This window comes from Pseudophryne corroboree, chromosome 7 (genome assembly GCF_028390025.1).
Source record: "Pseudophryne corroboree isolate aPseCor3 chromosome 7, aPseCor3.hap2, whole genome shotgun sequence".
Lineage (NCBI taxonomy): Eukaryota > Metazoa > Chordata > Amphibia > Anura > Myobatrachidae > Pseudophryne > Pseudophryne corroboree.
In genome coordinates this window covers 485,684,847-485,710,827 of record NC_086450.1, presented here as the reverse complement: position 1 = coordinate 485,710,827, position 25,981 = coordinate 485,684,847, and the positions used below count along the sequence as shown (strand labels likewise).

The window sequence follows — 25,981 nt, the reverse complement described above, 5'->3', positions numbered from 1 at the left end:
TGTTCACAGGGTAAGGGCACAGGGGGGATGCACGGTTTCAGTGGGCACAGGTGGGGCTGCATAGTAACAGTGTACACAGGGTGAGGGCACAGGGGGATGCATGGTGTCAGTGGGCACAGGTGGGTTGCATAGTACCAGTGTACACAGGGTGGGGGCACAGGGGAGATGCACAGTGTCAGTGGGCATAGGGGGGCTGCATAGTACCAGTGTACACAGGGTGAGGGCACAGGGGGGATGCACGGTGTCAGTGGGCACAGGTGGGCTGCATAGTACCAGTGTACACAGGGTGAGGGCACAGGGGGGATGCATGGTGTCAGTGGGTACAGGTGGGCTGCATAGTACCAGTGTACACAGGGTGGGGGCACAGTGGGGATGCACGGTGTCAGTGGGCACAGGTGGGTTGCATAGTACCAGTGTACACAGGGTGAGGGCACAGGGGGGATGCACAGTGTCAGTGGGCACAGGTGGGGATGCATAGTACCAGTGTACACAGGGTGGGGGCACAGGGGGGATGCATGGTGTCAGTGGGCACAGGTGGGCTGCATAGTACCAGTGTTCACAGGGTGAGGGCACAGGGGGGATGCATGGTGTCAGTGGGCACAGGTGGGGCTGCATAGTACAAGTGTACACAGGGTGAGGGCACAGGGGGCATGCATGGTGTCAGTGGGTACAGGTGGGCTGCATAGTACCAGTGTACACAGGGTGGGAGCACAGTGGGGATGCACAGTGTCAGTGGGTACAGGTGGGCTGCATAGTACCAGTGTACACAGGGTGAGGGCACAGGGGGGATGCACAGCGTCAGTGGGCACAGGTGGGGATGCATAGTACCAGTGTACACAGGGTGAGGGCATAGGGGGGATGCACAGTGTCAGTGGGCACAGGTGGGGATGCATAGTACCAGTGTACACAGGGTGGGGGCACAGGGGGGATGCATGGTGTCAGTGGGCACAGGTGGGCTGCATAGTACCAGTGTACACAGGGTTGGGGTACAGGGGGGATGCATGGTGTGGGTGGGCACAGGTGGGCTGCATCATGGCCGAAACTAGAATTTATGTCACCCGTGGCAAGGCATTAACTTGGCACCCTCTCGCGCATGTAACTATGTGTGCGTATATAGACAGACAGACAGACATCCAATATAGTGAGCAGAGACACGGGGGGAGTATCAGAGACACAGATAGAGGGGACAGAAACATGGATGGGGAACATATCAAATATATATATCTAGACTGTACAGTATATAGGAAAGTGAGCAGAGGCACTGATGGGAAAGGGACTGAGGCATAGAAGGGGAGAAGCAGAGAAAGATGTACACATGAGGTGAGGAGCAGATACACACAAGAGGATATAGGAAAAGAGGCACACATGGGGATATAGGAAAAGAGGCACGCATGAGGTGGGTAGAGGCATACATGGGGATATAGGAAAAGAGGCATACATGGGGTGGGTAGAGGCAGACATGGGGATATAGGAAAAGAGGCACACATGGGGTGGGTAGAGGCAGACATGGGGATATAGGAAAAGAGGCACACATGGGGTGGGTAGAGGCAGACATGGGGATATAGGAAAAGAGGCACACGTGGGGATATAGGGAAAGAGGCACACATGGGGAGATAGGGAAAGAGGCACACATGAGGTGAGGACCAGATGCACACAAGAGGATATAGGGAAAGAGGCACACATGGGGTGGGTAGGGGCAGAGGCAAACATAGGGATACAGAGAAAGAGGCACACATGGGTATATAGTAAAAGAGGCACACATGGGGATATAGGAAAAGAGGCAGACATGGGGATATAGGAAAAGAGGCACACATGGGATATAGGAAAAGAGGCAGACATGAGGATATAGAGAAAGAGGCACACATGGGGATATAGGGAGAGAAGCACACATGGGGATAGAGGAAAAGATGCAGACATGAGGATATAGAGAAAGAGGCACACATGGGGATATAGGAAGAGAGGCACACATGAGGTGAGGAGCAGATGCACACAAGAGGATATAGTAAAAGAGGCACACATGGGGATATAGGAAAAGAGGCACATATGGGTATATTGGGGAAAGAGGCATACCTGGGGATACAGAGGAGAGAGGCACAGCTGGATAACTTCTGATGGCCTCTCTAGCTCAGCCTCAGTTAGAGGAAGCAGGGGAAGAATGGAGGAGCAGCAGAAGACCTGGGGACGGGCAGCAGGCAGAGAGGACAGAGGAGTGAAGAGGGGAAGCTGGGCTGCTGGGAGATGTCAGTTATTCCCCGGGCCTCTGCTGTACTTCCTGTAGCCCCCCCTGTTCTTCACTTACTTAGTAATCAGCTGCTCTCCCCCATCCCCACATAGCACTGCCGCTGTCAGTCAGCTGTTTCACAGGCTCAGCAAGCAGCACAGTTCCCCACTGCTGTTGTTGCGCTTGTCAAACAGCTGACAGGCAGCGGCAAGCTTAGGCAGTGCAGGAGGGAGCAGTTTCAGCGCGATCTCCCTGACCAGGGCCCTCATTCTGAGTTGTTCTCTCATTATTTTACTTCGCTTCGGAGCGATTTGTCGCAAACTGCGCATGCGCAATGTTCGCACTGCAGCTGCGCCAAGTACATTTGCTAAGAAGTTTGGTATTTTACTCACGGCATTACAACGTTTTTTCATCGTTCTGCTGATCATAATGTGATTGACAGGAAGTGGGTATTTCTGGGCGGAAACTGGCCGTTTTGTGGAAGTGTGTGAAAAAACGCTACCGTTTCTGGAAAAAACGCAGGAGTGGCTGGAGAAACGGGGGAGTGTCTGGGCGAACGCTGGGTGTGTGTGACGTCAAACCAGGAACGACAAGCACAGAACTGATCGCAGTCTTGAGCTACTCAGAAACAGAAAATAAATTTCTCTTCGCTATTTTGCGAATCTTTCGTTCGCAATTCGGCTTAGCGTCTGCAATGCTGATCAAAAGCAGCTAGCGAGTGAACAACTCAGAATGAGGGCCCAGGTCTTCTCTCCCCTCACTTCAGAGACAAACAGCGGCAGTGCTATGTGGGGCTGAAGCGTTCACGCATCGCGGACCATGTTTAGCGGATAGCGCTAGCTCTGGTTAGGGAATCTCGGCGCCCCCTCCAATCCGGCGCCCAGGTCGCCTGACCCCCTAGCCCCCCCTAGTTTCGGACATGGATGCATAGTACCAGTGTACACAGGGTGAGGGCACAGGTGGGATGCATGGTGTTAGTGGGCACAGGGGGGATGCATAGTACCAGTGTACACAGAGTGGGGGCACAGGGGGGAAGCACGGTATCAGTGGGCACAGGGGGGATGCATAGTACCAGTGTACACAGGGTGAGGGCACAGGGGGGAAGCACGGTGTCAGTGGGCACAGGTGGGATGCATAGTACCAGTGTACACAGGGTGAGGGCACAGGGGGGAAGCACGGTGTCAGTGGGCACAGGTGGGATGCATAGTACCAGTGTACACAGGGTGAGGGCACAGGGGGGATGCTTGGTGTCAGTGGGTACAGGTGGGCTGCATAGTACCAATGTACACATGGTGAGGGCACAGGGGGGATGCACGGTGTCAGTGGGCACAGGTGTGGCTGCATAGTAACAGTGTACACAGGGTGAGGGCACAGGGGGGATGCACAGTGTCAGTGGGTACAGGTGGGCTGCATAGTACCAGTGTACACAGGGTGAGGGCACAGGGGGGATGCATGGTGTCAGTGGGTACAGGTGAGGCTGCATAGTACCAGTGCACACAGGGTGTGGGCACAGGGGGGGAAGCATGGTGTCAGTGGGCACAGGTGGGCTGCATAGTACCTGTGTACACAGGGTGAGGGCACAGGGGGGATGCACGGTGTCAGTGGGTACAGGTGGGCTGCATAGTAACAGTGTACACAGGGTGAGGGCACAGGGGGGATGCACAGTGTCAGTGGGTACAGGTGGGCTGCATAGTACCAGTGTACACAGGGTGAGGGCACAGGGGGGATGCATGGTGTCAGTGGGTACAGGTGAGGCTGCATAGTACCAGTGCACACAGGGTGTGGGCACAGGGGGGGAAGCATGGTGTCAGTGGGCACAGGTGGGCTGCATAGTACCTGTGTACACAGGGTGGGGGCACAGGGGGGATGCATGGTGTCAGTGGGCACAGGTGGGCTGCATAGTACCAGTGTAAACAGGGTGAGGGCACAGGGGGGATGCACGGTGTCAGTGGGTACAGGTGGGGCTGCATAGTACCAGTGTACACAGGGTGAGGGTACAGGGGAGATGCACGGTGTCAGTGGGTACAGGTGGGCTGCATAGTACCAGTGTACACAGGGTGAGGGCACAGGGGGGATGCATGGTGTCAGTGGGTACAGGTGGGCTGCATAGTACCAGTGTACACAGGGTGAGGGCACAGGGGGGATGCATGGTGTCAGTGGGTACAGGTGGGCTGCATAGTACCAGTGTACACAGGGTGAGGGTACAGGGGAGATGCACGGTGTCAGTGGGTACAGGTGGGCTGCATAGTACCAGTGTACACAGGGTGAGGGCACAGGGGGGATGCACAGCGTCAGTGGGCACAGGTGGGGATGCATAGTACCAGTGTACACAGGGTGAGGGCATAGGGGGGATGCACAGTGTCAGTGGGCACAGGTGGGGATGCATAGTACCAGTGTACACAGGGTGGGGGCACAGGGGGGATGCACGGTGTCAGTGGGCACAGGTGGGCTGCATAGTACCAGTGTACACAGGGTGAGGGCACAGGTGGGATGCACGGTGTCAGTGGGTACAGGTGGGCTGCATAGTACCAGTGTACACAGGGTGGGGGCACAGGGGGGATGCACAGTGTCAGTGGGTACAGGTGGGCTGCATAGTACCAGTGTACACAGGGTGAGGGCACAGGGGGGATGCACAGTGTCAGTGGGCACAGGTGGGCTGCATAGTACCAGTGTACACAGGGTGAGGGTACAGGGGAGATGCACGGTGTCAGTGGGTACAGGTGGGCTGCATAGTACCAGTGTACACAGGGTGAGGGCACAGGGGGGATGCACAGCGTCAGTGGGCACAGGTGGGGATGCATAGTACCAGTGTACACAGGGTGAGGGCATAGGGGGGATACACAGTGTCAGTGGGCACAGGTGGGGATGCATAGTACCAGTGTACACAGGGTGGGGGCACAGGGGGGATGCATGGTGTCAGTGGGCACAGGTGGGCTGCATAGTACCAGTGTACACAGGGTTGGGGTACAGGGGGGATGCATGGTGTGGGTGGGCACAGGTGGGCTGCATCATGGCCGAAACTAGAATTTATGTCACCCGTGGCAAGGCATTAACTTGGCACCCTCTCGCGCATGTAACTATGTGTGCGTATATAGACAGACAGACAGACATCCAATATAGTGAGCAGAGACACGGGGGGAGTATCAGAGACACAGATAGAGGGGACAGAAACATGGATGGGGAACATATCAAATATATATATCTAGACTGTACAGTATATAGGAAAGTGAGCAGAGGCACTGATGGGAAAGGGACTGAGGCATAGAAGGGGAGAAGCAGAGAAAGATGTACACATGAGGTGAGGAGCAGATACACACAAGAGGATATAGGAAAAGAGGCACACATGGGGATATAGGAAAAGAGGCACGCATGAGGTGGGTAGAGGCATACATGGGGATATAGGAAAAGAGGCATACATGGGGTGGGTAGAGGCAGACATGGGGATATAGGAAAAGAGGCACACATGGGGTGGGTAGAGGCAGACATGGGGATATAGGAAAAGAGGCACACATGGGGTGGGTAGAGGCAGACATGGGGATATAGGAAAAGAGGCACACGTGGGGATATAGGGAAAGAGGCACACATGGGGAGATAGGGAAAGAGGCACACATGAGGTGAGGACCAGATGCACACAAGAGGATATAGGGAAAGAGGCACACATGGGGTGGGTAGGGGCAGAGGCAGACATAGGGATACAGAGAAAGAGGCACACATGGGGATATAGGAAAAGAGGCACACATGGGGATATAGGAAAAGAGGCAGACATGGGGATATAGGAAAAGAGGCACACATGGGATATAGGAAAAGAGGCAGACATGAGGATATAGAGAAAGAGGCACACATGGGGATATAGGGAGAGAAGCACACATGGGGATAGAGGAAAAGATGCAGACATGAGGATATAGAGAAAGAGGCACACATGGGGATATAGGAAGAGAGGCACACATGAGGTGAGGAGCAGATGCACACAAGAGGATATAGTAAAAGAGGCACACATGGGGATATAGGAAAAGAGGCACATATGGGTATATTGGGGAAAGAGGCATACCTGGGGATACAGAGGAGAGAGGCACAGCTGGATAACTTCTGATGGCCTCTCTAGCTCAGCCTCAGTTAGAGGAAGCAGGGGAAGAACGGAGGAGCAGCAGAAGACCTGGGGACGGGCAGCAGGCAGAGAGGACAGAGGAGTGAAGAGGGGAAGCTGAGCTGCTGGGAGATTTCAGTTATTCACCTGGCCTCTGCTGTACTTCCTGTAGCCCCCCCTGTTCTTCACTTACTTAGTAATCAGCTGCTCTCCCCCATCCCCACATAGCACTGCCGCTGTCAGTCAGCTGTTTCACAGGCTCAGCAAGCAGCACAGTTCCCCACTGCTGTTGTTGCGCTTGTCAAACTGCTGACAGGCAGCGGCAAGCTTAGGCAGTGCAGGAGGGAGCAGTTTCAGCGCGATCTCCCTGACCAGGGCCCTCATTCTGAGTTGTTCTCTCATTATTTTACTTAGCTTCGGAGCGATTTGTCGCAAACTGCGCATGCGCAATGTTCGCACTGCAGCTGCGCCAAGTACATTTGCTAAGAAGTTTGGTATTTTACTCACGGCATTACAACGTTTTTTCATCGTTCTGCTGATCATAATGTGATTGACAGGAAGTGGGTATTTCTGGGTGGAAACTGGCCGTTTTGTGGAAGTGTGTGAAAAAACGCTACCGTTTCTGGAAAAAACGCAGGAGTGGCTGGAGAAACGGGGGAGTGTCTGAGCGAACGCTGGGTGTGTGTGACGTCAAACCAGGAACGACAAGCACTGAACTGATCGCAGTCTTGAGCTACTCAGAAACAGAAAAGAAATTTCTCTTCGCTATTTTGCGAATCTTTCGTTCGCAATTCGGCTTAGCGTGTGCAATGCTGCTCAAAAGCAGCTAGCGAGTGAACAACTCGGAATGAGGGCCCAGGTCTTCTCTCCCCTCACTTCAGAGACAGACAGCGGCAGTGCTATGTGGGGCTGAAGCGTTCACGCATCGCGGACCATGTTTAGCGGATAGCGCTAGCTCTGGTTAGGGAATCTCGGCGCCCCCTCCAATCCGGCGCCTAGGTCGCCTGACCCCCTAGCCCCCCCTAGTTTCGGACATGGATGCATAGTACCAGTGTACACAGGGTGAGGGCACAGGTGGGATGCATAGTACCAGTGTACACAGGGTGGGGGCACAGGGGGGATGCACGGTGTTAGTGGGTACAGGGGGGATGCATAGTACCAGTGTACACAGAGTGGGGGCACAGGGGGGATGCACGGTGTCAGTGGGCACAGGTGGGATGCATAGTACCAGTGTACACAGGGTGAGGGCACAGGGGGGATGCACGGTGTCAGTGGGCACAGGTGTGGCTGCATAGTAACAGTGTACACATGGTGTGGGCACAGGGGGGATGCACGGTGTCAGTGGGCACAGGTGTGGCTGCATAGTAACAGTGTACACAGGGTGAGGGCACAGGGGGGATGCACAGTGTCAGTGGGTACAGGTGGGCTGCATAGTACCAGTGTACACAGGGTGAGGGTATAGGGGGGATGCATGGTGTCAGTGGGTACAGGTGAGGCTGCATAGTACCAGTGCACACAGGGTGTGGGCACAGGGGGGGAAGCATGGTGTCAGTGGGCACAGGTGGGGGTGCATAGTACCAGTGTACACAGGGTGGGGGCACAGGGGGGATACACGGTGTCAGTGGTCACAGGTGTGGCTGCATAGTACCAGTGTACACAGGGTGGGGGCACAGGGGGGATACACGGTGTCAGTGGGCACAGGTGGGATGCATAGTACCAGTGTATACAGGGTGGAGGCACAGGGGGGATGCACGGAGTCAGTGGGTACAGGTGGGCTGCATAGTACCAGTGTACACAGGGCGAGGGCACCGGGGGGATGCATGGTGTCAGTGGGCACAGGTGGGGGTGCATAGTACCAGTGTACACAGGGTGGGGGCACAGGGGGGATGCTTGGTGTCAGTGGGTACAGGTGGGCTGCATAGTACCAGTGTACACAGGGTGGGGGCACAGGGGGGATGCATGGTGTCAGTGGGCACAGGTGGGCTGCATAGTACCAGTGTACACAGGGTGGGGGCACAGGGGGGGATGCACAGTGTCAGTGGCACAGGTGGGATGCATAGTACCAGTGTACACAGGGTGAGGGCACAGGAGGGATGCACGGTGTCAGTGGGCACAGGTGTGGCTGCATAGTAACAGTGTACACAGGGTGAGGGCACAGGGGGGATGCACAGTGTCAGTGGGTACAGGTGGGCTGCATAGTACCAGTGTACACAGGGTGAGGGTATAGGGGGGATGAATGGTGTCAGTGGGTACAGGTGAGGCTGCATAGTACCAGTGCACACAGGGCGAGTGCACAGGGGGGATGCATAGTACCAGTGTACACAGGGTGGGGGCACAGGGGGGATGCATGGTGTCAGTGGGCACAGGTGTGGCTGCATAGTACCAGTGTACACAGGGTGGGGGCACAGGGGAGATGCACGGAGTCAGTGGGTACAGGTGGGCTGCATAGTACCAGTGTACACAGGGTGGGGGCACAGGGGGGATGCATGGTGTCAGTGGGCACAGGTGTGGCTGCATAGTACCAGTGTACACAGGGTGGGGGCACAGGGGAGATGCACGGAGTCAGTGGGTACAGGTGGGCTGCATAGTACCAGTGTACACAGGGTGGGGGCACAGGGGGGATGCATGGTGTCAGTGGGCACAGGTGGGCTGCATAGTACCAGTGTACACAGGGTGAGGGCACAGGGGGGATGCACGGTGTCAGTGGGCACAGGTGGGATGCATAGTACCAGTGTACACAGGGTGGGGGCACAGGGGGATGCACAGTGTCAGTGGGCACAGGGGGGCTGCATAGTACCAGTGTACACAGGGTGAGGGCACAGGGGGGATGCACGGTGTCAGTGGGCACAGGTGGGCTGCATAGTACCAGTGTACACAGGGTGGGGGCACAGGGGGGATGCACAGTGTCAGTGGGCACAGGTGGGGCTGCATAGTAACAGTGTACACAGGGTGGGGGCACAGGAGGGATGCACGGTGTCAGTGGGCACAGGTGGGCAGCATAGTACCAGTGTACACAGGGTGGGGGCACAGGGGGGATGCACGGTGTCAGAGGGTACAGGAGGGCTGCATAGTACCAGTGTAAACAGGGTGGGGGCACAGGGGGGATGCATGGTGTCAGTGGGCACAGGTGGGCTGCATAGTACCAGTGGACACAGGGTGAAGGCACAGGGGGGATGCACGGTGTCAGTGGGCACAGGTGGGCTGCATAGTACCAGTGTACACAGGGTGGGGGCACAGGGGGGATGCACGGTGTCAGTGGGTACAGTCGGGCTGCATAGTACCAGTGTACACAGGGTGAGGGCACAGGGGGGATGCACGGTGTCAGTGGGTACAGGTGGGCTGCATAGTAACAGTGTATACAGGGTGAGGACACAGGGGGGATGCACAGTGTCAGTGGGTACAGGTGGGCTGCATAGTAACAGTGTATACAGGGTGAGGACACAGGGGGGATGCACAGTGTCAGTGGGCACAGGTGGGCTGCATAGTACCAGTGTACACAGGGTGAGGGCACAGGGGGGATGCACGGTGTCAGTGGGTACAGGTGGGCTGCATAGTAACAGTGTATACAGGGTGAGGACACAGGGGGGATGCACAGTGTCAGTGGGCACAGGTGGGCTGCATAGTACCAGTGTACACAGGGTGAGGGCACAGGGGGGATGCACGGTGTCAGTGGGTACAGGTGGGCTGCATAGTACCAGTGTACACAGGGTGGGGGCACAGGGGGGATGCATGGTGTCAGTGGGTACAGGTGGGCTGCATAGTACCAGTGTACACAGGGTGAGGGCACAGGGGGGATGCACGGTGTCAGTGGGTACAGTCGGGCTGCATAGTACCAGTGTACACAGGGTGAGGGCACAGGGGGGATGCACGGTGTCAGTGGGTACAGTCGGGCTGCATAGTACCAGTGTACACAGGGTGAGGGCACAGGGGGGATGCATGGTGTCAGTGGGTACAGGTGGGCTGCATAGTACCAGTGTGAACAGGGTGAGGGCACAGGGGGGATGCATGGTGTCAGTGGGTACAGGTGGGCTGCATAGTACCAGTGTACACAGGGTGGGGGCACAGGGGGGATGCACGGTGTTAGTGGGCACAGGTGGGCAGCATAGTACCAGTGTAAACAGGGTGAGGGCACAGGGGGGATGCATGGTGTCAGTGGGCACAGGTGGGCTGCATAGTACCAGTGTACACTGGGTGGGGGCACAGGGGGGATGCACGGTGTCAGTGGGTACAGGTGGGCTGCATAGTACCAGTGTACACAGGGTGAGGGCACAGGGGGGATGCATGGTGTCAGTGGGCACAGGTGGGCTGCATAGTATCAGTGTACACAGGGTGAGGGCACAGGGGGGATGCACGGTGTCAGTGGGTACAGGTGGGCTGCATAGTACCAGTGTACACAGGGTGCGGGCACAGGGGGGATGCACGGTGTCAGTGGGTACAGGTGGGGCTGCATAGTACCAGTGTACATAGGGTAAGGGCACAGGGGGGATGCATGGTGTCAGTGGGTACAGGTGGGCTGCATATTACCAGTGTACATAGGGTAAGGGCACAGGGGGGATGCATGGTGTCAGTGGGTACAGGTGGGCTGCATAGTACCAGTGTACACAATGTGGGGGCACAGGGGGGATGCACAGTGTCAGTGGGTACATGTGGGCTGCATAGTACCAGTGTACACAGGGTGAGGGCACAGGGGGGATGCACGGTGTCAGTGGGCACAGGTGGGCTGCAAAGTACCAGTGTACACAGTGTGGGGGCACAGGGGGGATGTACAGTGTCAGTGGGTACAGGTGGGGATGCATAGTACCAGTGTACACAGGGTGGGGACACAGGGGGGATGCACGGTGTCAGTGGGCACAGGTGGGCTGCATAGTACCAGTGTACACAGGTTGAGGGCACAGGAGGGATGCACGGTGTCAGTGGGTACAGGTGGGCTGCATAGTACCAGTGTACACAGGTTGAGGGCACAGGAGGGATGCACGGTGTAAGTGGGCACAGGGGGGCTGCATAGTACCAGTGTACACAGGGAGTGGGCACAGGGGGGATGCACGGTGTCAGTGGGTACAGGTGGGCTGCATAGTACCAGTGTACACAGGGTGGGGGCACAGGAAAATGCATGGTGTCAGTGGGCACAGATGATGCTGCATAGTACCAGTGTACACAGTGTGGGGGCACAGGGGGGATGCACGGTGTCAGTGGGCACAGGTGGGGGTGCATAGTACCAGTGTACACAGGGTGAGGGTACAGGGTAGATGCACGGTGTCAGTGGGCACAGGTGGGGGTGCATAGTACCAGTGTACACAGGGTGGGGGCACAGGGGGGATGCACAGTGTCAGTGGGTACAGGTGGGCTGCATAGTACCAGTGTACACAGGGTGAGGGTACAGGGGAGATGCACGGTGTCAGTGGGCACAGGTGGGGGTGCATAGTACCAGTGTACACAGGGTGGGGGCACAGGGGGGATGCACAGTGTCAGTGGGCACAGGTGGGGCTGCATAGTACCAGTGTATACAGGGTGGGGGCACAGGGGGGATGCACAGTGTCAGTGGGTACAGGTGGGCTGCATAGTACCAGTGTACACAGTGTGGGGGCACAGGGGGGATGCACAGTGTCAGTGGGTACAGGTGGGCTGCATAGTACCAGTGTACACAGGGTGAGGGCACAGGGGGGATGCACGGTGTCAGTGGGCACAGGTGGGCTGCATAGTACCAGTGTACACAGTGTGGGGGCACAGGGGGGATGCACAGTGTCAGTGGGTACAGGTGGGCTGCATAGTACCAGTGTACACAGGGTGAGGGCACAAAATGCACATAATACAGTCTATAAAACTGTATATGTGCAAAACCCCCCGCCATTTACATTATACAAAACGCGGGAGAAGCCCGCCGCTGAATGGGCGGGGCCTTCTTCCTCAGCACACCAGCCCCACTTTGTGGGGTCCTGTCCTCAGTCAGAGCATTCCCTGTGTGTGTGTGGTGTGTCGGTACGGCTGTGTCGACATGTTTGATGAGGAGGTTACGTGGAGGCAGGGGCAGGAGCCAATAAGTGTGGTGTCGCTCCCGACGGGGCCGACGCCGGAGTGGATGGATAGGTGGAAGGTATTAACCGACAGTGTCAACTCCTTACATAAAAGGTTCGATGACGCAGCAGCCTTGGGACAGCCGGGGTCTCAACCCGCGCCTGCCCAGGCGTCTCAGAGGCCATCAGGGGCTCATAAACGCCCGCTACCTCAGATGGCAGACACAGATGTCGACACGGAGTCTGACTCCAGTGTAGATGAGGATGAGACAAATGTACAGTCCACAAGGGCCATCCGATGCATGATTACTGCAATGAAAAATGTATTGCACATTTCTGACATTAACCCGGTTACCACCAAAAAGGGTATTATGTTTGGGGAGAAAAAGCAGCCAGTGACTTTTCCCCCATCTGATGAGTTAAATGAATTGTGTGAAGAAGCGTGGAGTTCCCTGATAAGAAACTAGTGATTTCTAAGAGGTAACTGATGGCGTACCCTTTCCCGGCATCGGATAGGTTACGTTGGGAAACATCCCCTAGGGTGGACAAGGCGCTCACACGCTTATCAAAAAAGGTGGCACTGCCATCTCAGGATACGGCGCCCTAAAGGAGCCTGCGGATAGAAAGCAGGAGGCTATCCTGAAGTCTGTGTATACACACTCAGGTACTATACTGAGACCTGCTATTGCTTCAGCATGGATGTGTAGTCCTGGAGCAGCATGGTCTGATACCCTCGACAGGGATACTATTTTGCTAACCATAGAACATATAAAGGACGTCGTCTTATATATGAGGGATGCACAGAGGGACATTTGCCGGCTGGCATCTAGAATTAATGCAATGTCCATTTCTGCCAGGAGAGTATTATGGATTCGGCAGTGGACAGGTGATGCTGATTCTGAAAGGCACATGGAGGTTTTGCCTTATAAGGGTGAGGAATTGTTTGGGGACGGTCTCTCGGACCTCGTATCCACAGCAACAGCTGGGAAGTCGACTTTTTTACCTCATGTTCCCTCACAGCCTAAGAAAGCACTGTATTATCAAGTACAGTCCTTTCGGCCTCAGAAAGGCAAGTGGGTCAGAGGTGCATCCTTTCTGCCCAGAGGCAGGGGTAGAGGAAAGAAGCTGCACCAGGCAGCCAGTTCCCAGGAACAAAAATCCTCCCCTGCTTCCACTAAGTCCACCGCATGACGCTGGGGCTCCACAGGCGGAGCCAGGTGCGGTGGGGGCGCATCTCCGGAACTTCAGCAACCAGTGGGTTCACTCACAGGTGGATCTCTGGGCTGTACAAATTGTATCTCAGGGATACAAGCTGGAGTTCGAGGCGACTCCCCCTCGCCGTTACCTCAAATCAGCTTTGCCAGCTGCTCCCAGGAAAGGGAGGTAGTACTGGCGGCTATTCACAAACTGTACCTCCAGCAGGTGATAATCAAGGGGGTTAGTATTCCACAATGTTTGTGGTACCGAAACCAGACGGTTCGGTGAGACCCATTCTGAATTTAAAATCCTTGAACACTTATATAAGGAAGTTCAAGTTCAAAATGGAATCGCTCAGGGCGGTTATTGCAAGCCTGGAAGTGGGGGATTTTATGGTGTCGCTGGACATCAAGGATGCTTACTTGCATGTTCCCATTTACCCAACTCACCAGGAGTACCTCAGGTTTGTGGTACAGGACTGTCATTACCAATTCCAGACGTTGCCGTTTGGTCTGTCCACAGCACCGAGAGTATTTACCAAGGTAATGGCCGAAATGATGATACTCCTTCGGAAGAAGGGAGTTATAATTATCCCGTACTTGGACGATCTCCTTATAAAGGCGAGGTCCAGAGAGCAGTTGTTAGTCAGCGTAGCACTATCTCGGGAAGTGTTGCAACAGCACGGCTGGATTCTGAATATCCCAAAGTTGCAGCTGATTCCTGCGACGCGTCTGCTGTTCCTGGGTATGATTCTGGACACAGAACAGAAAAAGGTGTTTCTCCCGGGGGAGAAGGCCTAGGAATTATCATCTCTGGTCAGGGACATCCTGAAACCAAAACAGGTGTCGGTGCATCATTGCACGCGAGTCCTGGGAAAGATGGTGGCTTCTTATGAAGTAATCCCCTTCGGCAGATTCCATGCAAGGATCTTTCAGTGGGATCTGTTAGACAAATGGTCCGGATCGCATCTTCAGATGCATCGGTTGATCACCCTGTCCCCGAGGGCCAGGGTGTCTCTGCTGTGGTGGCTGCAGAGTGCTCATCTTCTCAAAGGCCGCAGATTCGGCATACAGGACTGGGTCCTGGTGACTACGGATGCAAGCCTCCGAGGATGGGGGAGCAGTCACCCAGGGAAGGAACTTCCAAGGACAGTGGTCAAGTCAGGAGACTTTACTACACATAAATATACTGGAACTAAGGGCCATTTACAATGCCCTGAGTCAAGCAGAGTCCCTGCTTCAAAACCAATCGGCGCTGATTCAGTCAGACAACATCACGGCGGTCGCCCATGTAAACCGCCAGGGCGGCACAAGAAGCAGAATGGCGATGGCAGAAGCCACAAGGATTCTTCGATGGGCAGAGAATCACGTCCTAGCACTGTCAGCAGTGTTCATTCCGGGAGTGGACAACTGGGAAGCAGACTTCCTCAGCAGGCACGACCTCCACCCGGGAGAGTGGGGACTTCATCCAGAAGTCTTCACACTGATTGTAAATCGTTGGAAACGGCCACAGGTGGACATGATGGCATCCCGCCTCAACAAAAATCTAAAAAGATATTGCGCCAGGTCAAGGGACCCTCAGGCGATAGCTGTGGACGCACTAGTGACACCGTGGGTGTACCAGTCGGTTTATGTGTTCCCTCCTCTTCCTCTCATACCCAAGGTACTGAGGATAATAAGAAAGAGAGGAGTAACAACTATACTCATCGTTCCGGATTGGCCAAGAAGAACTTGGTACCCAGAACTACAAGAAATGATCTCAGAGGACCCATGGCCTTCTGCCTCTCCGACAGGAACTGCTACAGCAGGGGCCCTGTCTGTTCCAAGACTTACCGCGGCTGCGTTTGACGGCATGGCGGTTGAAAGCTGAATCCTAACGGAAAAGGGCATTCCAGATGAAGTGATTCCTACGCTGATAAAAGCTAGGAAGGATGTGACAGCAAAACATTATCACCGCATATGGCGGAAATATGTTGCTTGGTGTGAGGCCAGAAAGGCCACAACGGAGGAATTCCAGCTTGGTCGATTTCTGCACATCCTACAGTCAGGGGTGACTATGGGCCTAAATTTGGGGTCCATAAAGGTCCAGATTTCGTCCCTGTCTATTTTCTTTCAAAAAGAACTGGCTTCACTGCCTGAAGTTCAGACGTTTGTTAAGGGAGTGCTGCATATTCAGCCCCCTTTTGTGCCTCCAGTGGCACCTTGGGATCTTAACGTTGTGTTGGACAGGGCCGTCTTTTCGTATGGGCTCAATGGGCTCTTGCCCAAGGGCCCCAGGAGTACAAGGGCACTAGGCTGATAGCTGAGGGTCCCCTCTTTCCAGAGGTACCAGATTTTTGAAAATCGGCCATAGGGAACCAGAGATATCAAACTTCAAAGCAGTGGTCCCCATCCAAGCCTGTTAATTGCTCTTCCCAGCCTGATATCTCAGGTTCTGTATGACGTAAGAGTTTTCTGAGGGTACAGTTCAAAAGCTGGGACTCTCCACTTTCGGTGGACACTGGCAGATTTTCTTTACTATGCCCAGAACCAGAGATATCAGCCTTCAAGCAGCTGGTCCCTGCTCAAGCTCCACACGCCTAATATGCAGTTTTATATATTCATTGGTGGATTGCTCTGGCTCCTGAACTCTGATCACCAAGTCCCCAGAACCTCCTGACAGGTGAGGCACTCTAATATTTTATCCCTTTCAGAGCTAAGAAATTTTTTTCCAGGAACTTGAGATATCTGCAGTCAAGCAAGCTGCCCTACCACCAGAAAATGATGAAAATGAAACCCACTCCACTATCGACCTCTCCCTTACATATTAAACACCCCATACCACCCTGAAAGTCATGTACCAAGGCCCCTTCATTCATCCCAATGCCACCTTCTACAGTTTAGTGTTCTCCCTTCCTCCCCATCTGTGCAGTAAAGCAGTAATTAGCAGAAATTACTGCTCCAGGTCTTATATGCTGAGCAGAAGATAGAAAACCCCATACCGCCCGCGGGACATCAAGCTGCCGCTGATAGCACCCCCCCTGGAGGATGGGTAGGGGCCCCAGTGCATTGCTGTGCCCAGGGGCCCACACTGCTGTTAAGACGGCCCTGGTGTTGGATGTCCTGAAATCCCTTTGGTTTGAGCCACTTAAGACCGTGGAGCTAAAGCAGGGGCGGCCAGACTTTTGTAGTCGGTGATCTACTGTGAAAGCTAAAAAGCTTTTGTGATCTACCTAGGAGGAATAATAGCGCGCGCCGTAGGCACGCGTGCAAAAAAAGGGGCATGGCATAAAACAAAAAGTGGGCGTGGTATAACAAAAAGTGGGCGTGGTATAACTTAAAAAAAGGGACGTAGCCTTGCTGCGCAGAGTGTAATGACTGCCTCACACGAAATAACACATTGGCCCCCACAGGTAAAAACCTCAAACACATATGCCCCCACAGTGCCAGATACACATGCCCCCACAGTGCCATGTGCCCACAGTGCCAGATATGCCCCCACAGTGCCAGATACAGATATGCCCCCACATTGCCATGTGCCCATAGTGCCAGATATGCCCCCACAGTGCCAGATTACAGATATGCCCCCACAGTGCCAGATATGCCCCCACAGTGCCAGATATGTCCCCACAGTGCCAGATATGCCCTCACAGTGCCATGTGACCACAGTGCCAGATATGCCCCCACAGTGCCAGATACAGATATGCCCCCACAGCGCCAGATTACAGATATGCATCCACAGTGCCAGATATGCCCCCACAGTACCATGTGCCCGCAGAGCCAGATATGCCCCCAGTGCCACATATGACCCCACAGTGCCAGATATGCCCCCACAGTACCATGTGCCCGCAGAGCCAGATATGCCCCAAGTGCCACATATGACCCCACAGTGCCAGATATGCCCCCACTGAGCTAGGTGCCCACAATGCTAGATATGCCCCCCTTGAAGAGCTCACCGTTGGTGTGTGCAGAGCGCAGCGCGCGCTTCTCCTGTCTGCCGCTCTGCCTCCTCAGTCTGATCTCCGGCGGTGACGGCAGCGTGTATGGCTCAAATCAGGTGCCGGTCCGCGAGCTCTCATTGGCTAACGAACCGGCTCCTGATTTGAGCTATACACTCGGCCATCACTGCCGCAGACCAGACTGAGGAGGCAGAGCGGCAGGCAGGAGAGGCGCGGCTTCGGGTGGCTGGACGGCGGATCGTGATCGACTGGTCGCATGTCCGCGATCGACCAGTTGATCGCGATCGACTGTTTGGCCACCCCTGAGCTAAAGTATCTCACGTGGAAGGTGGTCATGCTGTTGGCCTTGGCTTCAGCTAGGTGTGTGTCAGAATTGGCGGCTTTGTCATGTAAAAGCCCATATCTGTTTTTCCATATGGACAGGGCAGAATTGAGGACTCGTCCCCAATTTCTCCCAAAGTATCAGCGTTTCATTTGAACCAACCTATTGTGGTGCCTGCGGCTACTAGGGACTTGGAGGATTCCAAGTTGCTGGACGTAGTCCGGGCCCTAAAAATGTATGTTTCCAGGACGGCTAGAGTCAGAAAAACTGACTTGCTATTTATCCTGCATGCACCCAACAAGCTGGGTGCTCCTGCTTCTAAGCAGACTATTGCTCGCTGGATTTGTAGCACAATTCAGCTGGCGCATTCTGCGGCTGGACTGCCACATCCTAAATCAGTAAAAGCCCACTCCACAAGGAAGGTGGGCTCATCTTGGGCGGCTGCCCGAGGGGTCTCGGCTTTACAGCTTTGCCGAGCTGCTACTTGGTCGGGTTCAAACACATTTGCAAAATTCTACAAGTTTGATACCCTGGCTGAGGAGGACCTTGAGTTTGCTCATTCGGTGCTGCAGAGTCATCCGCACTCTCCCACCCATTTGGGAGCTTTGGTATAATCCCCATGGTCCTTACGGAGTTCCCAGCATCCACTAGGAGGTCAGGGAAAATAAGAATTTACTCACCGGTAATTCTATTTCTCGTAGTCCGTAGTGGATGCTGGGCGCCCGTCCCAAGTGCGGACTCTCTGCAATACATGTATATAGGCCCTCATTCCGAGTCGTTCGCTCGGTAAATTTCTTCGCATCGCAGTGATTTTCCGCTTAGTGCGCATGCGCAATATCCGCACTGCGACTGCGCCAAGTATTTTTGCTATGAAGATAGTATTTTTACTCACGGCTTTATCTTCGCACCGGCGATCGTAGTGTGATTGACAGGAAATGGGTGTTACTGGGCGGAAACTGGCCGTTTTAAGGGCGTGTGGGAAAAAACGCTACCGTTTCCGGAAAAAACGCGGGAGTGGCTGGAGAAACGGGGGAGTGTCTGGGCGAACGCTGGGTGTGTTTGTGACGTCAAACCTGAAACGACAAGCACTGAACTGATCGCAGATGCCGAGTAAGTCTGAAGCTACTCTGAAACTGCTAAGTAGTTTGTAATCGCAATATTGCGAATACATCGTTCGCAATTTTAAGAAGCTAAGATTCACTCCCAGTAGGCGGCGGCTTAGCGTGTGCAACTCTGCTAAAATCGCCTTGCGAGCGAACAACTCGGAATGAGGGCCATAGTTATTGCTTAACTTAAGGGTTATTGTTATGAGCCATCTCTTGAATGAGGCTCAGTTTTTTGTTCATACTGTTAACTGGGTAAGGTTATCACGAGTTGTACGGTGTGATTGGTGTGGCTGGTATGAGTCTTACCCTGGATTCCCAATCAGCTCTTCCGGGCACAGTTTCCCTGAGGTCTGGAGGAGGGGCATAGAGGGAGGAGCCAGTGCACACCAGATAGTACCTAATCTTTCTTTTAGAGTGCCCAGTCTCCTGCGGAGCCCGTCTATTCCCCATGGTCCTTACGGAGTTCCCAGCCTCCACTACGGACTACGAGAAATAGAATTACCGGTGAGTAAATTCTTATTTTTGCCACTCTCCAGCCCCTAGGGTCCTGGGAAAGGACATTTGGCCCCCCATTGGTCAGCAGTGGCCATTTTCTTTTAGCCTTCCATGGAAGCAGCCATTTTAGGCTAGCCGCTGCTGGTGAGCAGCCAGTCAGGGTGGTTAAACGTTATAACTCAGAGCAGTCTGAAGCAGGAGGACATCTGCTACCCTCCCGCAGCTAGGCGGCCCTGGCTCACTAACATACTACTGGCCCAGGGGTTAGATGTCACCGTGCCCCCCTTACCAGCCAGCCTCTGCTTTACTGGACATGAATATGGTTACAGCAGCGTCTCCTCTCCCTCCAGCTCAGACACTCGGCAGGTCACATGGTATATGATCAAGGTTGGGAGGAAGAAAGAAGAGGAATCTGTATGGTTGACGCACTGAAAAGAAATTCAATCATAAAACATAACCTTTATTACATACATTAAAATATAAAGTTAATGCGGCCCAGACAACAGTGAAACATAAGAGTTAAAATCAGACAAATCAACATATATGTGAATCCTAATAGACTGAAAGGTGCAAATAAAGAGTTAAAACACGTGTCCGTGTGTATGTCCTGTATCTAATAATTGTTAAGTTATGTCTATTCCAATGTTATCCTAAATAAATCATTCATCTTGTTTTAGATCAATTATATGTCAACTGTCACAGGCAGTGTTGATAGTTCACCCTATCCAGGTTGGTAGCTTTAAATCATCACTCCTATAATTAATATACCTCCCACTCAACAGAAATATCTCCCGGGAACTCACTCCTCTTATATGGGCTGTGAGTATAGGTAGGTATAAATCTAATCAGAGTTACATTAGTTGTTCGTGTCATCGACTGTTACCACTGAGAGTTCCTAATACAGGTTGAGTCTCCCTTATCCAAATTGCTTGGGACCAGAGGTATTTTGGATATGGGATTTTTCCGTATTTTGGAATAATTGCATACCATAATGAGATATCAAGGTGATGGGACCTAAATCTAAGCACAGAATGCATTTATGTTACATATACACCTTATACACGCAGCCTGAAGGTCATTTTAGCCAATATTTTTTATAACTTTGTGCATTAAACAAAGTGTGTGTACATTCACACAATTCATTTATGTTTCATATACACCTTATACACACAGCCTGAAGGTCATTTAGTACAATATTTTTAATAACTTTGTGTATTAAACAAAGTTTGTGTACATTGAGCCATCAAAAAACAAAAGTTTCACTATCTCACTCTCACTCAAAAAAGTCTGTATTTCGGAATATTCCGTATTTCGGATATTTGGATATGGGATACTCAACCTGTATATATAATCTCAATTAGGAGTAGGTTGAGGGATGGACTTTTATATAACACGGATATCACCTTTATTCTAGCATAAATCACAGTAGGTAATTGGACCATGCATATAATGGGGAATTACTTGGTCCTGTTATATATAGGGAAAGTTGCTAAGGGGACAAGGCGGTCCCAATGAAGATGATGTGGGGCTTTAAGGGGTATAGCAATCCCAATTTTAACTATCTGCCCACATATATTGCAGATATTCCCTGGTCCTATCATAACAGCCTGAAAATACGTGGAAGATATTACTTCCCTTCGGGGTATGGCAGCCCCACTTATAATTTAATGCTTGTCTGTATAGACCAGGACTATATTTTGCTTAAATGCACACTTCCCTATATCAGGATAAATTCAGATTTTAGTAACTTTTATTAGTTTCATTAAGAGATATCAAAAAAAAATTTTTATTAAGAGATGTCAAAAAATTTCAAAAATATGTGACAGCCTAAAAATAAATCCCCATGCATTTCGGTCACCTGAAGTATATTTTGTTTTAATTACCACTGTATAATACAGATATTAATATAAAGAGATATTAGGTATTCTAGATGTGAATATCCCAGTGATATCTTTTAGAGTGTCGTGCTATATATTTTAACTATGGCTATGTATCTATCAGTAGTCTGTCTAATAGTATTATGATTCCCAGCCTTTCCTACTACATATACTCTCCTAGTGGTTACTGTAACAGTATTGAATTTATTTGGCTGCTGTCTGATTTTAAATGTTGCCCGTTCACTCACTGCAGCATTAATACATATGTATCATTCCCTGTTTGGTTTTGTATGTTGCCAGTTCACTCACTGCAGCATTGATACATATGATTTGCCATTTCCTATTTCAGCCATCTGGTTTCCTGATCGTGTTTCAATGTAACTAAACTTTGTGGAGACCTTCCTAATGCATTCAGTAACTGTAATAGTTAACATAAGATTAAGGGTCTGTGGCTAAGGTTCTGATTGTCACTTATTCCACTGGTTCAAATATAATTAAGCAGATCCGATTATGTGAATAAATATGATCAGTGCACCTGAAAATGACTGTCCCACTAGCAGTAATATCTATACATTTTTCCATCATGCTGTGGGGTTCCTTCCTCCACTATCACATAGTACTCACTGCATATATGATAGTGGAGGAAGGAACCCCACAGCATGATGGAAAAATGTATAGATATTACTGCTAGTGGGACAGTCATTTTCAGGTGCACTGATCATATTTATTCACATAATCGGATCTGATTAATTATATTTGAACCAGTGGAATAAGTGACAATCAGAACCTTAGCCACAGACCCTTAATCTTATGTTAACTATTACAGTTACTGAATGCATTAGGAAGGTCTCCACAAAGTTTAGTTACATTGAAACACGATCAGGAAACCAGATGGCTGAAATAGGAAATGGCACATACAGGCCCGGCGCTGGTAGATGCTAGAATCAAGTTTCAGAGATTATTAAGCTCTATGAAGCAGACAGCCTCTAATATAGGGCAGTGAAACTGTTTACCCGGGCTTATCCCCATCGTTTCTCTTAAACACTGGGTGTATACATATAGGCCCTCATTCCGAGTTGATCGCTCGCAAGGCGATTTTAGCAGAGTTACACACGCTAAGCCGCCGCCTACTGGGAGTGAATCTAAACTTCTTAAATGTGCGACCGATGTATGCGCAATATTGCGATCACAAACGAGTTAGCAGTTTCTGAGTAGCTTCAGACTTACTCTGCCTGTGCGATCAGTTCAGTGCTTTTCGTTCCTGGCTGACGTCATAAACACACCCAGCGTTCACCCAGGCACACCCACCGTTTCCCCGGCCACTCCTGCGTTTTTTCCGGAAACGGTAGCATTTTCAGCCACACGCCCCTAAAACGCCGTGCATCCGCCCAGTAACACCCATTTCCTGTCAATCACAATGCGAACGTCGGAGCGATGAAAAAGCCGTGAGTAAACTTACTTTCTTCATAGTAAAGTTACTTGGCGCAGTCGCAGTGCGAACATTGCGCATGCGCACTAAGAGAATTCTCACTGCGATGCGATGAAAATCTCCGAGCGAACAACTCGGAATGAGGGCCATAATGTCATATCAGCATTCCCTACACCATGTGACATTTTAGAAGTTTCAGGCAAAAGTTGCACATTTAGCAACATTGGCCCTCATTCCGAGTTGTTCGCTCGCAAGGCGATTATAGCAGAGTTACACACGCTAAGCCGCCGCCTACTGGGAGTGAATCTAAACTTCTTAAATGTGCGACCGATGTATGCGCATTATTGCAATCACAAACGAGTTAGCAGTTTCTGAGTAGCTTCAGACTTACTCTGCCTGTGCGATCAGTTCAGTGCTTTTTGGTCCTGGTTGACGTCATAAACACACCCAGCGTTCGGCCAAGCACTCCCACCGTTTCTCCAGACACGCCTGCGTTTTTTCCGGAAACGGTAGCGTTTTGAGTCACACGCCCTTAAAACGCCGTGTTTCCGCCCAGTAACACCCATTTCCTGTCAATCACATTACGTTCGCCGGAGCGATGAAAACACCGTGAGTAAAAGTACTAACTTCATAGTAAAGTTACTTGGCGCAGTCGCAGTGCGAACATTGCGCATGCGCACTAAGAGAATTTTCACTGCGATGCGATGAAAAACTCAGAGCGAACAACTCGGAATGAGGGCCATTGTTACACTCCTCCACGTATAATATTACAATCAAGTTATTATTATTACAGCCTTATAGGCAGGAGTGGAGAGAAACTTGGCTACAATTTGTTGCAACATCTTGCAACTTTAAAGCAAGACAGCATAGTTTCCCTCTACTGCAGCATAACAGGCTCCAATGAATATGAAAACTGTAGGTCTCATATAAAGATAGCACTGATACAGTGCTGCATAAATATATGTATGTAAATGCACATGTAAAATAAACACAGAAAATATAAGAAGGGACAAACACATTAGCTTTGTTTTTTAAATCTTTATTCACATATATTCTATTTCTGTCACTTTCTATTCTCTGCTTCTTACTCTATGTATTTTAATATTTCGCTCTAATTTCAATAAAGGACAATTGAGTCCCACATAAATGAATAACATAATAAACCTCTATACTATTTTTTGTTATTGAGCACTTTAGCCTATATTTGATACTGCTGCTGTGGATATATATGTTCTATAACAAACAATCATATTGATAAATTAATAAGTTGGATGAGTGCACCTTAAATCTAACTGGTTTCTTTTCCTTTTCCCCTTTCTATGGGGATTTGACTTCATACCCGTGTCTAAACCAGTTGGTAGCACCTTTATGAGCCTCTTATTTTTTGTCCTATATATAGATTGATATAGGTGAATCCCCAAAATAGGGTGTAATTAGATATGACAATAGGCACTCCAACTTTGTGATTGACATCATAATTTATTAATTTCGGTGCGGGTTACCCTCCAGATCTGGTGGAAGCTTATTGCTTGACCAGTATTGGATTTTTTTGGTATCTATCAGTAGTCTGTCTAATAGTATTATGATTCCCAGCCTTTCCTACTACATATACTCTCCTAGTGGTTACTGTAACAGTATTGAATTTATTTGGCTGCTGTCTGATTTTAAATGTTGCCCGTTCACTCACTGCAGCATTAATACATATGTATCATTCCCTGTTTGGTTTTGTATGTTGCCAGTTCACTCACTGCAGCATTGATACATATGTGCCCAGGGCCGGTGCCCCCCTGCAAACTATAAATTTGCGCCCTCCCTCTCATACTTTACAAAGGAACTAAGCAATAAAGCGTGTGGACTCACAAGGAAAGGAAGCGGACAACCAGTAGTAATCCTAGTTCAAATTATGTCACACTATCTGATTCAATCTTATTCACAAAGTGCCCCCAAATCGTATTACACCATATAGTCGTGCCCCTTATACACATTACGCTACACAGTATTGCCCCTTATACACATTACACCACACAGTAGTGCCCCTTATACACATTACACCACACAGTAGTGCCCCTTATACACATTACACCACACAGTAGTGCCCCTTATACACATTACACATCACAGTAGTGCCCCTTATACACATTACACCACACAGTAGTGCCCCTTATACACATTACGCTACACAGTAGTGCCCTTTATACAGGGTGACAATGCACATTCTCCCTTGAGGTCACGGTGCAGTGGTAGGCATCAAAGGGTGCAGGGAGAAAAAGTACAGAGTGCAGTTACAGGGTGAATGGGTGTCATGTGCATGAGGGCAATTACAGAGTGCAAAAGTGACAGTTACAGGGACATAGAATATACAGTGTGCAGTGGGGCACTTGCATGGTGCAGTTACAGAGGGGGGTAAATGGGTGCAAAGGAGGAAGTTATAGGATACAGGGGACTATTTACTAAACCTTGGATGGAGATAAAGTCAACGGAGATAAAATACCAGCCAATCAGCTCCTAACTGTCATTTTTCAAACCCAGTCTGTGACATGGAAGTTAGAAGCCAATTGGCTGGTACCTTATCTCCGTTAACTTTATCTCAACCCAAGCCTTAGTAAATAGACCCCTAAGTGGTGACACTTGCATGAGGTGAGGGGCATTTATAGGGTATAGGGAAAAAATTACAGTGTGCAGAGAAGGACTAGGGGGTGGGGGGTTGATGTCATAGTTGCAGGGGAGGTGCAGTGGTGTAAGGGAAAGGGTACAGGGTGTCCCTTGCATGGGGAGGAGTTACAGGTGCAAGGGTGGCATGGGTAAAGGGTGTAGTTACAGTGTTTAGTGAGAGCAGGAGCATGGCGCAGGGAGGTAGTTGCAGTGTTTAGTGAGAGCAGGAGCATGGTGCAGGGAGGTAGTTACAGTGTTTAGTGAGAGCAGGAGCATGGTGCAGGGAGGTAGTTACAGTGTTTAGTGAGAGCAGGAGCATGGCACAGGGAGGTAGTTGCAGTGTTTAGTGAGAGCAGGAGCATGGCGCAGGGAGGTGGTTGCAGTGTTTAGTGAGAGCAGGAGCATGGTGCAGGGAGGTAGTTACAGTGTTTAGTGAGAGCAGGAGCATGGTGCAGGGAGGTGGTTGCAGTGTTTAGTGAGAGCAGGAGCATGGCGCAGGGAGGTAGTTACAGTGTTTAGTGAGAGCAGGAGCATGGCGCAGGGAGGTAGTTGCAGTGTTTAGTGAGAGCAGGAGCATGGTGCAGGGAGGTAGTTACAGTGTTTAGTGAGAGCAGGAGCATGGCACAGGGAGGTAGTTGCAGTGTTTAGTG

General features: G+C 51.4%; 2 protein-coding genes across 6 annotated transcripts in view; both read right to left on the bottom strand.

Moving 5' to 3' along the window:
* Positions 1-2,380, bottom strand: part of LOC134945666 (E3 ubiquitin/ISG15 ligase TRIM25-like) — a 43,349-nt gene extending 40,969 nt beyond the window's left edge. For 3 of the 5 annotated variants that reach the window (XM_063935103.1, XM_063935105.1, XM_063935107.1), the window contains exon 1: positions 2,071-2,287. The gene's annotated coding sequence lies outside the window, so the exon portion shown is untranslated. The other 2 variants (XM_063935104.1, XM_063935106.1) reach the window with 2 other exon arrangements.
* The window catches only part of LOC134945669 (E3 ubiquitin/ISG15 ligase TRIM25-like), a 201,522-nt gene that overhangs the window by 75,984 nt on the left and 99,557 nt on the right, over positions 1-25,981 (bottom strand). The window lies entirely within an intron of this gene.